General features: G+C 37.4%; 1 protein-coding gene across 8 annotated transcripts in view; it reads right to left on the bottom strand.

Annotated features, from left to right (window-relative positions):
* Window positions 1–14328, bottom strand: part of YAP1 (Yes1 associated transcriptional regulator) — a 98446-nt gene that overhangs the window by 45473 nt on the left and 38645 nt on the right. The gene's annotated exons all lie outside the window — the stretch shown is intronic.

Raw genomic sequence — 14328 nt, forward strand, 5'->3', positions numbered from 1 at the left:
TTCTTGCTGATTAGTTACTTGTACTTTTTAAATGTGAATTCAGAGTCTTTAAAAGCAAGCTAGTTATGTCTGGAATCTCAAGCACAGTGGTATGATGAGTTCATATTCAGTGCCTATGGAGTTGCTATGAACTGACTAGTGAGTAATCATTAGTCTTCCCAAACTTTCTGTGCACAGACCACATCCTCAGATTACTTGATGGACTATTCCCTTCACCACTGAACAATCTCTGCATGGTAATTTAAGTAACCAGTCACATTAGAGCAGTAATATGAAAGTGATGTGCAGCTGCCTTTCAACTTCATGTGAAAAGATGAGGACAGCCAGACTGTCAAGTAACTCAGCTAGCCCTCTGCAGAACCTGATTCCAAACATTCGGAAGCTTAGATTTATGAGGTTTGGGGGGAAAAAAAAAAAAAAAAAAAAAAAAAAAAAAAAAAAAAAAAAAAAAAGGAAAGTACATTCAGCACTGTCATACACAAAGGTATTCAATTCAATGGAAATATAAAAGCTTAATTAATGAATGATTACTTCACCTTTTGAGTATTTGATTAGCATGTTTTGCTAATTAATAACAAATGCAGGCTATTCATAACAAGCACCAATATTATCTTGATGTCGTTAAGCAACACTGCTCCAAGAAGTACATGTGGACAAAAATGAAACTACTAATACACACTGAGCATTGACAACAAAGCTTGGTACTGATTCATTTAAAACGCGTATCAATTAAAACTCATATTATTATCAAGTGGAATCCAAGGCATTACATGGAATGCCCATTTTCATACTTCTGCAAAACCACATTTAAATCTGCAATATGAATTCTATTGGTGAGCTGAGTTCAAAACTAGGTACTGCCAACTCTCTGCTTTGCACCCACGCCTGTCATTGTGTTTTGTATGTGTCTTGGTGGATCAATGTGTATTGGTACTGAACTATCAATCAGGCTGTAAACTTTCCATCTTTTTGTTGGGATTAAATAATAAATGTGTGGTAACTGTTCCCAATTCACAGCTTCTCTTATTTAAAATATAATCAAGTTTAGGAGCTGGAACTGTATTACTTTAAACATTCTAAAGGGATAAATAATTCAGACCTGTCACTTCAACACTAGCATCTTTGCGGACACTGACACCTTGTCACCCTGCTCTCCACCAATGAGCAAGGAACCTACATAAGCACTACTAGGATGTAATTCATTTGATCAATTTAAGGAACATATTGAAGGTGAGTCCGGCCTATTTTCTCCTTGAAGAGGGGAACCTAAGTTAACTAGGTCAAATACAGTGACATTATAAGCGATGAATCCAAACTTTGGTTTTGTATTTGCATGACCACAGCACCCAAGAGCTCTGGTCATAAATTAAGACCTCATCAAGGTCAAACCGGACAAACAAAACAGAATATAATTTTCTCCCTGCCCTAAGCCACTAATTGGTTGCCTAGAAACTTACTAACAAAACCCCTGACTCCAATTAATAAAAATGTGCTCCACTGAATTATTAAATGTTTTTAACATATTACATGATGTTTAAAAAGTTGGTATTTCCCCCCAAAAATACTGAATTTTGTAACTACTTCATAATTCCAAACAAATGACAATCAATAGATACAAATTCAGAAGATCATAAAATGGGGCAGTAGTCACCAAAATAAGTACTTAGGTAGAATTATTTATCACATTCTAAACATTGAAGGGACTTTCTGTTATAAGGTAGAAGGTAGTACAAAGTGGTTTTTAAAAGAAGTTTTAAGTTATGTATATTTTACCATCTCTAAACATGTACACAATTCCATATCAAAGAGTTACAGACACACTGTAGCAGGGTCACAAAATAGGCAGGAATGCTAGCCGTACAAAAACATACTAGCAAACAAAGCTCTACTTTGTCTGCACGTGGCAACTACTGCCAGTTTTCCCATGCGTACAGGGAACCCCCCAGTTACTACAGCGTTAATTAAATGGTGTCACTGCCATGTTAGTTCCCTCAGTACAGCTCACTCGACACAGGTACTATTAAGCACACTGCATCTTTGGTTGCATGTTCTCCAATATTCAGCTCCACTGAGAAACATGCCACATGCAGCAAGACTTCATTTGCTTTTCAGCCTATATATTTATAAAACAGGGCACAACATAGTAAAGGCTGCCCTATACATACTGGACTATCCACAAACCTTCATACTGAAGAACATTTTTTCACTTTTCCACTGGTCAATTTCACAAAGCAACGAAAGCAGGTAAAGATAATACATAGAGGTAAAAACACTGCACAGTAATGCTTCACAGACCATGTGTTTAAATTACAGTACCAGCACGTGCTACTCCCCCACCCCCCCTCCTTATTTCTGATTTGTTATATTTGCTCAACCCAGTTCTGAGAACAATAAGAACCAGGAAAATGCCACTGCACTCATGATAACATGTTCATTTATTTCCATTTAACTCCTATAAAAATCCACGTAACACTACAAACTTAGAAAATGTCTACCTAAGGCCACATATTTTATAGCTTTTATTTCCATATGCTATTTGAGTGTAGAGTAAGAAACAGAAGGAAAAAAGTTATCTCAGTGCATTACAGAACCATTTTTGCAGTTAACTGTAGGAACACATTGAAACAACATTCACCAGTTTTTCCAAACAAATGTGAATATGGGATAGATGAACGGACTATGGAAGAAGCAATTTTAAAAGTACATCCAATTTTGAGCACAAGGACAGCATTATCGACGCTTCAAGACTGCTTAAGCACACCATGCAAAGTACAGTTAATGTTCATATAGCTGTTACCAGGGATAGCTATTTTAGGCAGCAGCAGCTTCCAACTTTCCCTAGCTGAGTATCACTTCAGAAAAATCAGCATGGTCCTCACTTGACTGACTAAACTCCAACCAGTAGTCATGGAGCAACAAGCCACAGAAGAAACGTCTCAAAGCAAGCAAGCTGATTACATTAAAATCATATTAATCACAAGGCTGGTTCAATAACGCAAACTTTTCATGCTCTCCCACTCAGCTCTGTGCTTCCTGACCTACACATCCATTTCCCTCCTACATTCCCTCAAAACCTCTCTCTTCAACCTCCACCAAACCACAGTCCTTACAGGTATCTCACGTACTCCATATATCCTCAGTTTTTCTATGTTATAGACTAAGAAACCACCCAAAACACATCACAACAGATCAGTTCTTTTCCACAACTTCCAAACCATGGAATGAATACAAGCAGGCAAACCCCCGCTTACACGGATGAAACGTCTAAATAAATCCTCAATACTATAGGAAGGAATACAGGTCTTCGTTTTGCTCATATCTGCAGCATGTACACCAGGAGTAACTTACTACAAACACTATGGATTTTTCATTATCAGGTTAAGTATTGGAACAGGACATTCTCCCCATGTAAATATCTTTCCCTCTGTTTTGAACAGTAGCGCAGAAAAGATCTAAATGGACATAACAAGAACTCTCAACACCAACACTACCTTTCCCTGCACTAAACAGATTTTCTCCATAGTAGCTGCATTACATGACAACTGCCCCAATCCATACATTACCTTCTATTTTACATGACCTGAGCCATATCTTGATAAAGCACTACTGTCAACCTCAACATTTGTAAAAAATATTACCAAATTATATCGAATCAACAAAACCTATAGACTAGCCATTATATTTAGTGCAGTACTATCAATTAAACTTAAATTCTACCTACTCATGAACTAGAATCGCAGCTCTGTACTGTGTGCACAGAACAACATGAGTAAATATTCTTGGAATTAAAATCAACATCTCTAGGGCAGTCAAGGAATGCGAGACATCTTACTTCATAGAATAAATTCTCAAATCCAACGTCTAGCTATCTGACACATCACATCTATTATTGTTCATTTATATCTAGGTGAAGCAAATCCTTGTTAAATTGGAATAATGCCGTATAAACTAAGGAAATCAACTTAGATTGTACCATAAATTTAACTCTGTGGTAACAGGCATAAGAACAACAAATCTAAAACATGCACAACATGCCAAACATTTGTCAGCAAACTTATGTCCGTCCTGCTATCAAAAAGAGTGACTGTTACAAGCCCCCCCAAAAAAGCACTTTCAAAGTGCTGTGCATTATGAAGCTGCCTTTTCCCACCCATCCCCAAGTTTTACAGTAATACACAAATTATTTACATATTGACAAGAATAACTTTAAAGAAAAATGTTCTCATTTTATGCACGCAAAGCGCATTTCTGCAGTTACTAAGAACCAGAATTTCTTATTGAAAGAAAACTTTATTGGCATGAAGAACTATCACATGCCTGAAGATTTGTCAGATTATATTTCTAATCTAATTTTAAAGGATTTGGGGGTTGGGTTGTTTTTGGGGATGTGTGTTATTGTTTTGTTTGTTCGTTTGTTAGTTGGTGGGGGTTTTTAAAGGGTAGCGGAAAAGAAGCAAGGAGATCCAGAGACGTAAAAAACAATATTCGTTCCTTTTTATTGAAAATAACCTTTAGATGCTAATAGTTAATAAACCAAAACCATTTCTAAAAACAAGAGAACTGATCTGCCTTTCCACAGTGGGATATACCTTCACATTTGTACTCCAGCTGCTGCACTGAAAAGACATGAACTGTATTACTGAAAGCCATATCAGAAATGAACTAATACACAAAGAACACACAAAAAAATTACTTGAATCCTTTGAGAAAGGCTTTTCTAAGAGGCCTTGAGTTCTGATACTCCGTAGTATTTATAGCAACTACAGTATCTGTTGGTAGATACTCTTTTCAAGGTATGTTGAGGACTTCATTCATATGACAGAATTCTCAGTCACTACAAAACCATGATTTTTTTCCTCTCTTTTGCCTTTATTAGCATAAAGTCACCTTATATATGGTGCATGTCTGCTACATAGTGAGAACTTTTACAAGAAAGGAACTTCTCAAAAAAGGTATTATTAACAGAAGAAGGTCAGAAATTGCCAGATTATTTTACTAAAACGTGCAACAGAAATGTGCCATTAGGAAGAAAAGCAAAAGACAGGGAACAGATATTTCAATCTTAGGTACCAGATGAACACAGCATATGGAATTTCTGCAGCAGCTAAAAAAAATTCAGAAATACAAGTTGTTCTTCAGTATAAAAGCATTCTTACTGAAGCGATGCATGTGTTTTACAATGTAGACAAGACTTATGTCTGTGAAAAAACAATTTCCAGTCTCTAGTGAAGTTGAGATGACTAACTTGGATTTTGGTTTTCAGAGTTTTGGGACTGTTTTAGGAATTCACTGGAAATCCTGTTTTATTAAAAGCAAAACACAAACACAGACCACTGACCACATCATGCCAGACCTACCAAAACTGCTGACTTGGCACTGTGTACTTTTAGTATTGGGGATGGATAACAAGCAAGTGCACAAATGAAGCTAAACCAAATTATTTTCTAAACATGGTGTGAAATTTCAACTTTTCATTATATCCCAAATGTGAACTGCTCTATCGACAAGCATGTCACCTATGATTCTGCTTTACCTTAAATGACTGAGCTGCAGATTTTATTCTTTCATATTTTATCCTTTATCTTCCTAATCAGCTGTTTTTCTTGATCCACACAGTTCATGACTTTCTGAAAGGTTTTCCTTTTTTATTTCTTTTCATCTAAAAGCTTCAAAGATTAGATGGATCATGACCATAGTAAGTCTCTTCATAAATGCCATTACTGAATTACTTTAGAGCTGTCACTAGTACATTTTAGTACATCAGAACTTGACGTTATATACTGTAAGTTAGTTCTCCTGGTGGTGCCAAGAGAAACTGAGAATTTCTGCTCTTGAAACTACCATAAATTGCCTTAAAAAAAATCAACTTCAAACTAACCCCTTTGCCAAATCTTATATAAACTTGTCCTGTACATAGGCAGTGCAGGCTACCTGCAAGATTCCCACCCAGCTATCATTCTAGCGGGCAGAGAGAAGAAACCAAAATATCTACTTCTGCAGAGGCCTAATCTGCAGAATCACAAACGTGGTGGTCTGCCTGTAGGGCAGCTGTGAAACTAACAGTATCTACTAATTCAAGAACACAGCTGGATGCAGATTCCTAGGAAGGGTGGCAATACATACAAATACTTGGCAATACAAAGACAGCCAAGATCAGTATGACACGGCAGATGGGCTAGGGGACTCCACAGGTGAATTTTCCAGAGTTCGGTTTAAGAGATGGGATGAAAGGAAAAGTTTAGAAAAGAAGCAGCCTCGGCATGAACTACTCTGATTGCCACTCTCAAAAACTGAGAGTGTAGCATGCAGAGATTTCTGGGTTATGGCTGCTGATGTTTTCAGGATATTACACACAATGGAGTGGATTCAGCTTTGACCTGAGGGTAGAAGCTGTGACGTTCTTTGTGCACCCTTTTTTCTGCCCTGTTCAGGGGATTTCAAGAATTGGAAAAGATTAAAACATGAAACTAAGTCTTTAGCTATATGGGCCATTTGTAATTAGGTGTTACTGATTTAAAAACAAAGTACATTTCTTTGCAAATAGTGTAACAAAGTTACTGATTTATACCTCAAATAGCATTAATACATCGAGTTGACACAAAATTTCAATTCCAAGCAACAACAGTAAAGAGAAAAGCCTGAAGTTGAAATGATAGAGCTCTGTTAGCAATTACCTCTACCCCAATTCAGTACTCCATAAACACTTCCCTAAATTTGCATCGCTATTAGACAAGGACACACCTAAAATGGACCAAAATTCTTTAAGGACTTTCGAATTGTCTTGGTAAATAATGAATCCAACAATAGGAAAAGCTGTTGGTCACACAGCAATGAAAATCTCATCGGCTGAGAGGTGATATTCTACCCATTGTGTGGGAAAGCATTGTGTTTCCACTTGTCCTCTCCATATTAACTTGCAATATTTCCCTAGGTTTCAGGATTATTACAGCCTAACATACATATAAAAGCACACAGCAGCAAAACTAATAACTTCTTAATCTGTTTCCCAAACACAGTGTGCTTCTTAAGGACAGTAATGTCTCCAGGCATAGCTTAATTGCCTCAAAGAAATGGAAACATAGAAGTTTCTAAATATTGCTGCAACACATAATATGGCTGAATTTTTTAATTTTCCATATTCATTCTTCTGCTTGACAAGTCTTTACGCATTTACTAAACAAAGTTTGTGTTAGACTACTCCATCTGCGCCACTGACGATGTCCTCATCAAACCATACCACAGGCAGATGACAGAGAGCATACTGGCGATACGACAATAGACAGCTCTACCCTACTTCTGGCTTGCAAAAGCATACCTTAAAACCAACATGCAATTGTTCAGTGTGCAATCACATGTCATGCCACAGCTGCCATTTCATTAACTTTGAGATAGAACAAGGTATATGAGAACGGCAGACACTAACATCCTGTTGACCAGGTGGGAAGAGAGCCTGCCACAGCTCCAGCCACTTAATCGAAGTATGAAATAAAACCATACATGCGATCTTACATAATTACAGTCTTAGGCAGCAGAAATTCATTCAGCAAATTAATGGTTTGAATCTGGACCAGAACAAAGCAGTAAGGGGAATTTAAATGCCTTAAAAATCTCTGACAAAAGTCCAATTGGTGCAGAAATGGGTTTTGCACAGTCGCTAAGTGTAAGGCAAGTTCTACAAATCCCTCTGGAATTTATTCCTAAAGTGGTTGCAGCTTGCAAGATGCTAAGAGCTACCAGAAATTCCTGAAAGCATGGCCCATAAAGCCGTGAACACTGATAGACAAAACAGAGTGTTTAGAGATACACAAAATACAGTATTTAACATTAAGGTATTCAAAGGCAGCCTTCCTTAGCACTGACCTGCATGCAGACAGCGCACAGTACATACACCAGGGACTCAATACTAAGCTTTCTGGTCCAGTTGTAAACATCTTGCTGTTTTGAAGTTGCAAAACAGCACTGGCCTTCTTAGGAAAGCTTCACAGAAAGGTCCTTGCTTCAGAGTGTATAATGCTAAAATGGACAGTGGGCAGTAGGTAGCCTACCCATAAAGGCATGACTAATGGAAGAGATGAAGGCATGACAGGTTTGCCATGACAGCATCACTTTTATTGTCATGTACTCTCAAAACAACGGTCATTTGTCAAAGCAAAAATGGAAGCAATAACATGCTTATTTTTGCACTTATTATTCATTTTCCTCCTGTCCCCTCTTCCCATCCTGCACTCCAAGGTCATTTAGAAAAACAGGGCTAGTATCACAGTGCTTGGAAGTATTTTAAATTGATGCTCAAAAATATGTTTCATGGATTCCTTTGTGGATTTCCCAAATAAAGTAAGATTATTCTCTGAGTTTCAGAAAAAAAAAAGGATTATAAGGGCTTTTTTATTTCCAGTGCTTTCCATTATTTTGAAAACTCTAAGAAACAGCAGTGTTACAGAGACTAAGAAGAAAAGCCTGTGCTCTTACAGTCCTTGTACCAGTTCAGTCCTTTCCCAAACTCCATAAAGGACTAAATATTGTGATCATGTCCATATCACCAGTTTTATTTAATTTTAAACTTGCTCTCTCAGTTCCACAGCGGTAACAGGCTATATTTAAAGAAAACCTCCCCCTTCTCTCCACCCTGCTTCCAAAGTTACGAAGCTTGCTTCCCGTGGCAAGTCACTCAGCATACTCTGAATTTACCTTTCTTTCTCTGCTTAATTTTAAATTAAAGAGATAAAAGATATATCACATAAGAGGGCAAATCTAGATTAAGAATTGTCTCTGTTAGTATCTCAAGTGAAATGACTGGATTCATTTAATTTTACAGATACCCCGCTATGCCCCTGGCTCAGCAAACACAGAGAACACCTTCTCAAGATGCAACCATTGTATCTTTTCTAACACTAAAGGCAAGACTAGACAAACACTAACTTTCACATTATTAAGGGAAGGGCAGACGATTTTCAGAAGTGATGGACCATAGAATCCTTATCACTGTCTTGTCCTTTTATCTCTGAGACTCTATCTCATTTCTCCCTCCCTAGTTAGCTCTTAAAAGGAGACAAAGGAAGCAAGATGGAAATCAAATGCCTCTTTGCATAAACAGGAGCCAGGCAATTTTACGCCCCTTTCTATGTACCCTATTTCTGTTGCCTGGAGGTTTTCAAGTCAGAGAGGCTTGCCTAAGCATGCTGCAATAAAAGCCACTATAGCCAGCTGCCTTAGTATCTAAAGGGGGTTCCTAGCAATCTATCCTGTTATCCTGAGGCTAACCACCACGAAGGAAAACAAAATATTAAGATAAAAAGATTCTTTAGGTTGTTTCCTTATTGCTCTAAGTAGGAAGCCTCAGAGGGCAGTTCAAACTGGTTGCTTGAGTGTTCAGACAATGATCACTCCCAGATGGCCTTGACAGGATGAGCTGACTAACAAACCATTAGCAGGACCTCCTGGAAACGAATGCCTAGTTTTCTGCTACAAAGAATAAATGAATCTGGTTTTCTTGCCATTAAAATCATTAATGTTGACAACTATTTTTAATATATGCTTCAGAACTAACACTTCACACCTTAAATTGATCAGCTGTTTGGATGTTCTCAGTTTTAGTCATACAAACAGCCTTAAGGACTATCTTTTCCCTCATTTGAAACTGCAGCATAGGAGAAAACCCAACTCCTCTATTTCTTTTCTCTATACTTAAGTGGTTTCGGGTTGGTTGTTTTTTTTCTTTTCGCTTTTTCACTTCCACTTCCTTTATTACAGGTATTTTTCATCCCTTTTTGACTCCTTACGACCATGTCTCAGGGACAGCTTTTTGCTTTTACAGTTCAGACAAACACTACATGCTGCAGAAGCTGGAGGCAATTATTCCTGTCCCTGAAGACTTCACAGACTGCCACGTAAAACAAAGAAGAAAATTTTCCAACAGCAAGTTGCTGCCTGAGTCAGTACTGGTGAGATACCTGCTCAGCCAACTCTAGGCAATCCATTTCTCGGCAGCAGATTACTCTTTTTTTATCCTCCACACTTCAATCCCCTGGAGACAGGTTTCCAAGTTGCAATGCACCGGAAAGCAACAGATTTCTCAGCACCCAGATACAACACACTGTTGAAGGCTATGTCTTGAAAAGTTAACTTTTATTTATCCATTTAACCTAGAGGGGCAAAGATAACAGAGAGCAAAAGCATGCAAAAAAATTAAGCTACTGAGATTATATCATTTAAAGTGACAGCTATAATAATTAAATGTATAGCATACTTAAATGTAATAGCTATTATATTTATTTTTTTAAGTGACCTAAAAATATTTTCAACCTGAGGATTTTCAAGTTCCAGGTTCTACATTTCCCTTCACCAGTCACAAAGAGTTTAAAGAGCATCCGTTTTAAAAGTGTTTCAGAAGACCATTGTTAAATAATGCAAAGTAAAACTAATTTTGAACTCAAATTTCATTGAAAGTTTCAAAAATTATCCAATGGAAATTTTCCTTTCTATTTTGTTTTATTATTAAAAATTTGGGAAGTAGCCAGAGAACCTTGGTTTGACAGTGAAATTGTCATCAGCAGAACAAGTTCTACCTTCTTTCTAGGAAGAAAAAAAATAAAGACCGTAAAGACCCATGTGTTCTTTAAAAGAGGTTTTAAGTTTTAACTTAATCTATTAAATCAACATAATAAATGCCAATACATCAGCTTTTATATATTTGATTTGCAGTAACTTGATTTGCTTTCTGAGCATCTTTTGGTATGAAGTGAATCAAAAATAGTGATTATAAAATGTGTTAAGCACAGGACTTTCTTTAAAAGCACATTACTTAAATTACTAACAGTTCTTAAAGTACAAATTTCATTTAGAGATATGTAACCATTTAGTTTTTGCCAAAATTAGCAACTACCACGTTTTATCAAAAAACATAGTGAAGTACTTGTTTAGAAACTGTTCAACCCTAATCTTGGATGCAGAAAGACAGCAAAACAAAAACCACAGATATCCAACTTCCACTAAATTTCAGTGGGACATTTATAGTAAGAGCCGAAGTTCCCAACAAATCCTATTTAACTTAGAATTATTACCTTAACTTAGTATAAATTAATTCTAGATTTATAATCCCTGCAGTCTTCATCTACTAATTAAGAAAATCAGGATTCAGATGTTGGGGGGGTGGGGGCGTGGCTGCAGTGGGAGAAGGGGGAAGATCATTATGTTTACTTGCTGACATACTTTTCTTAAAAAACACATACTCATAAAACACATGTCTAGCATACAAAATCATGCTTCGTAGTAACAGATTTCTCTAATACAATAAAGATATGAATACATACTACACAAAAGAGATCAGAATACAGGTCACAGCAGAAGTATTTTAATGGCTGAGAATACCATTAAAATCAAGCTCTCCTTCCAGCAGCCTGTCCCTACTTTCTAATAGTCCAGTGTAGAGACCTCCCCAGTACAAACTTTATGCTTGAATAGTATGGGGTTTATTTTTCTTTTCGGAAGTAAAGCCAGCTCTTAATACAAGAACTGCCTTACAGTGTTTGCTGACTATTAGTCAGCACTTCCCAATGACCCATCCCTTTCCTCCCCTCCCTTTCAGTTCCAAATGCTGCCATTATCAACTTCCAGCTTTTCCTTTTTTGCCTGCAAAATTCACAAACTGTTTTAGAAATTCCCTTGACAGTGAAGAAGCTTTTTTCAATCATTGTTAAGTCACTTTGAACTCTTGGACAAACTTGAGTTCTTTTAATCTCTTCTATAAGATAGGCTTTCTATAGCCAAAAGTTGTCTTATCACCATTCTACAGGGCTACCTTTGCTCACGAACCAGGCAGCCAAAATTGTTTTGAACCCTTCAATTCAAAGTTCTAAGTGCAAGCTCTGAAGGTTGTTCAGGTTTTGTCTATTTGCTTGGCTTTGGACCATTCAGTAGCTAGTATATAAAATTCTGGAGGCAAATTGTATACCGCTACTGATTGCAGAAGTGCCAGTATGTACTACCACATAACCGTAATTTCAAGAGCTGAGTAATAGCACGTAACTTTTCTGAATTTTAAACAGTAAATTAGAGAACACAGTAAATGAAACAATATTCATCCCAGTTCCATGTCAACTTCCCACAAGGTAAGACTTTATATAGGCTACCCAACATACACCTACCGGGGCAACTGTGTGAACTGCAAATGAACACGTGGTTACAACGTGGCTCCCTATGATGGACTCACTGTCACTGCAAACTCCAGAATATATCCACTCTTGCCCTTTAAACTCAATAATCTAGATTGTAACCTTCAGATCAGAAGATATAAATCAGTACCTTCAAGCAAAAAAAGAAGGATATACGGGGAGGAGAATGAAACCTCCAATATATTTTTTAATTAATATTCCTTCACAGTCATCCACAATTGGCCTGCTAAAACCTAACACTGAGCTAATATAACCCCCTTTTGTCTGCCCTGCTCCAGAAATTTTCAACATCCTCATAGAACGTCTGATCCATATCTAGCGATCTAAATCAAATGCTTCTAGTCACCACTTACTGAAAGCTTTTTAAAACAGATGCCATTTTTTTTACATCAATTTCATATTTAGAGTTATGGAAGAAAGAAACAAACCAACCACTCTTCAGCTCCTGGTTTCTTAGTTTTGAACTGAGAGGCTTGAACAAACCAAAAAAAGTAAACATTCACTTGGCTAATGCTCTCTGAGCTGTGGTTTTAACACTTTATAGTTCCAGGCACTTACCCAGCAACTTCCTTCCAGAATTTATCACTCAAAAGTTCAGTAGCAAACATGCACTGTTTGGTGTTATCTTTCAAATTTATTCTGCAATAACTTTATATCACTACACAGGTCATTATCTTAAACTTTATCTCAAAACCTTCCAAAAGTAAACTGTACATTAAAAAGAAATAAATCTATTTTCAGATACCCTCACTCTAGTTCTGTAGCTTGGCACATTGCAGCTTCTAGTCAGTCTTCTCTGATATCTTGTTGTCCTTCAAATATATTATCAGAAATCTGTTCTTCAGAAAATTGTTACAAAATATTTATGTTCAAATGAGGACTGAAAAGGACTGTTACAGATCTGACATCATCATGTCCTTCTCTACAAGAAACTTACTTGCATTTTCATATCTATCATAAAGAACAAAATCTTACAGCATAACAAGGGCAAAGAATATGCTGCAGAAGACAGGCAAAATATCCAGTATGAAACTGAGAAAGTGGAAAAGGTCCTGGAGTTGAGTGGCTCTATTTCAGAGTCCCCATTTCTTTGTGCTCCGTTTGTCCTCATCTCTGACTTCACTAGTTGTATTCTGAGCTCTTCAGGACTGCAATACTACCTAAGTAAATGGACCTTGACTGCAGTAGTCCTGTAATCTACCAGTCTATCTGGTAACTCACCTATTCTACTACAGGGAACAGCTGCTTGGGCAGCAGGCATCATCCAAGCAGCCAAATACCACCTTCTGTGCTGGAGCATGCACAGAGCTGGCTGGAAGCTGCTGCTGCCAGCAATACTTCCAAATGAGACAGGAGAAGGAGGGCCTGGAGGTACACTCCTCCTGCACGCAGAGCAGGTCGGGAACTGCTCTTTGCAGATTTTGTCGATGCAGTCAATGGGGGAGGCAGTAGGTAGACCTTGGATTCGTCCCTTAAATACAGTAACTGCAGTGAGATATCACACCATCAGTACACACAAGACAAATGAATCTGCTGATGGAGTCACTCAGCTGCAATTAAGAAATTCATTGGTGATGAGGGACTTCACATAAATCAATTTCCTAGATCTCTTCATCAGGTGCTGAGTATCGTACCTGAAAATCACTGTATATGTTGGAGTAACAGATGTCCTGCAGGTGAAAGCTGCTAAAGAACAGTTTGCACAAAAATAAATCATGTCCATATAAAATTGATTTGCACCCTATCCAGAACTGTGCAAGAATCTAATAAACTGTTTAATTACTGAAAATCTGTAGCTTGTGAGACAATGAAATTCATATAAATTTCTGCACTTTCATAAAATTGAAGGGTACTACACTCCAAAATAATGCAGATTCTGAAAACATGGTTTACCTGGCTCCATAACTGTGGTGCTGATTATTTATTTTCAGTCATGTAAGAAGGAAGAAATTCACTGTGAACCACTTCAGCACAGTACTAGGAGTGATTAAGAAGGGAGTGGCAGAGGCAAGGATGAAACATCAAAAGTGAATAGTGGAAGCCTAAAAGAAGAAACATGACCTGCAGAGGAATCTGGTAATACCAACATCTCCTAAGGAGCTGAGCTTCATGAAGAGAAGCTGAAGCAGACAAGGAGGGAGGCTTAAATCTCTAAGTT

Source organism: Falco naumanni, chromosome 2, assembly GCF_017639655.2.
Source record: "Falco naumanni isolate bFalNau1 chromosome 2, bFalNau1.pat, whole genome shotgun sequence".
NCBI lineage: Eukaryota > Metazoa > Chordata > Aves > Falconiformes > Falconidae > Falco > Falco naumanni.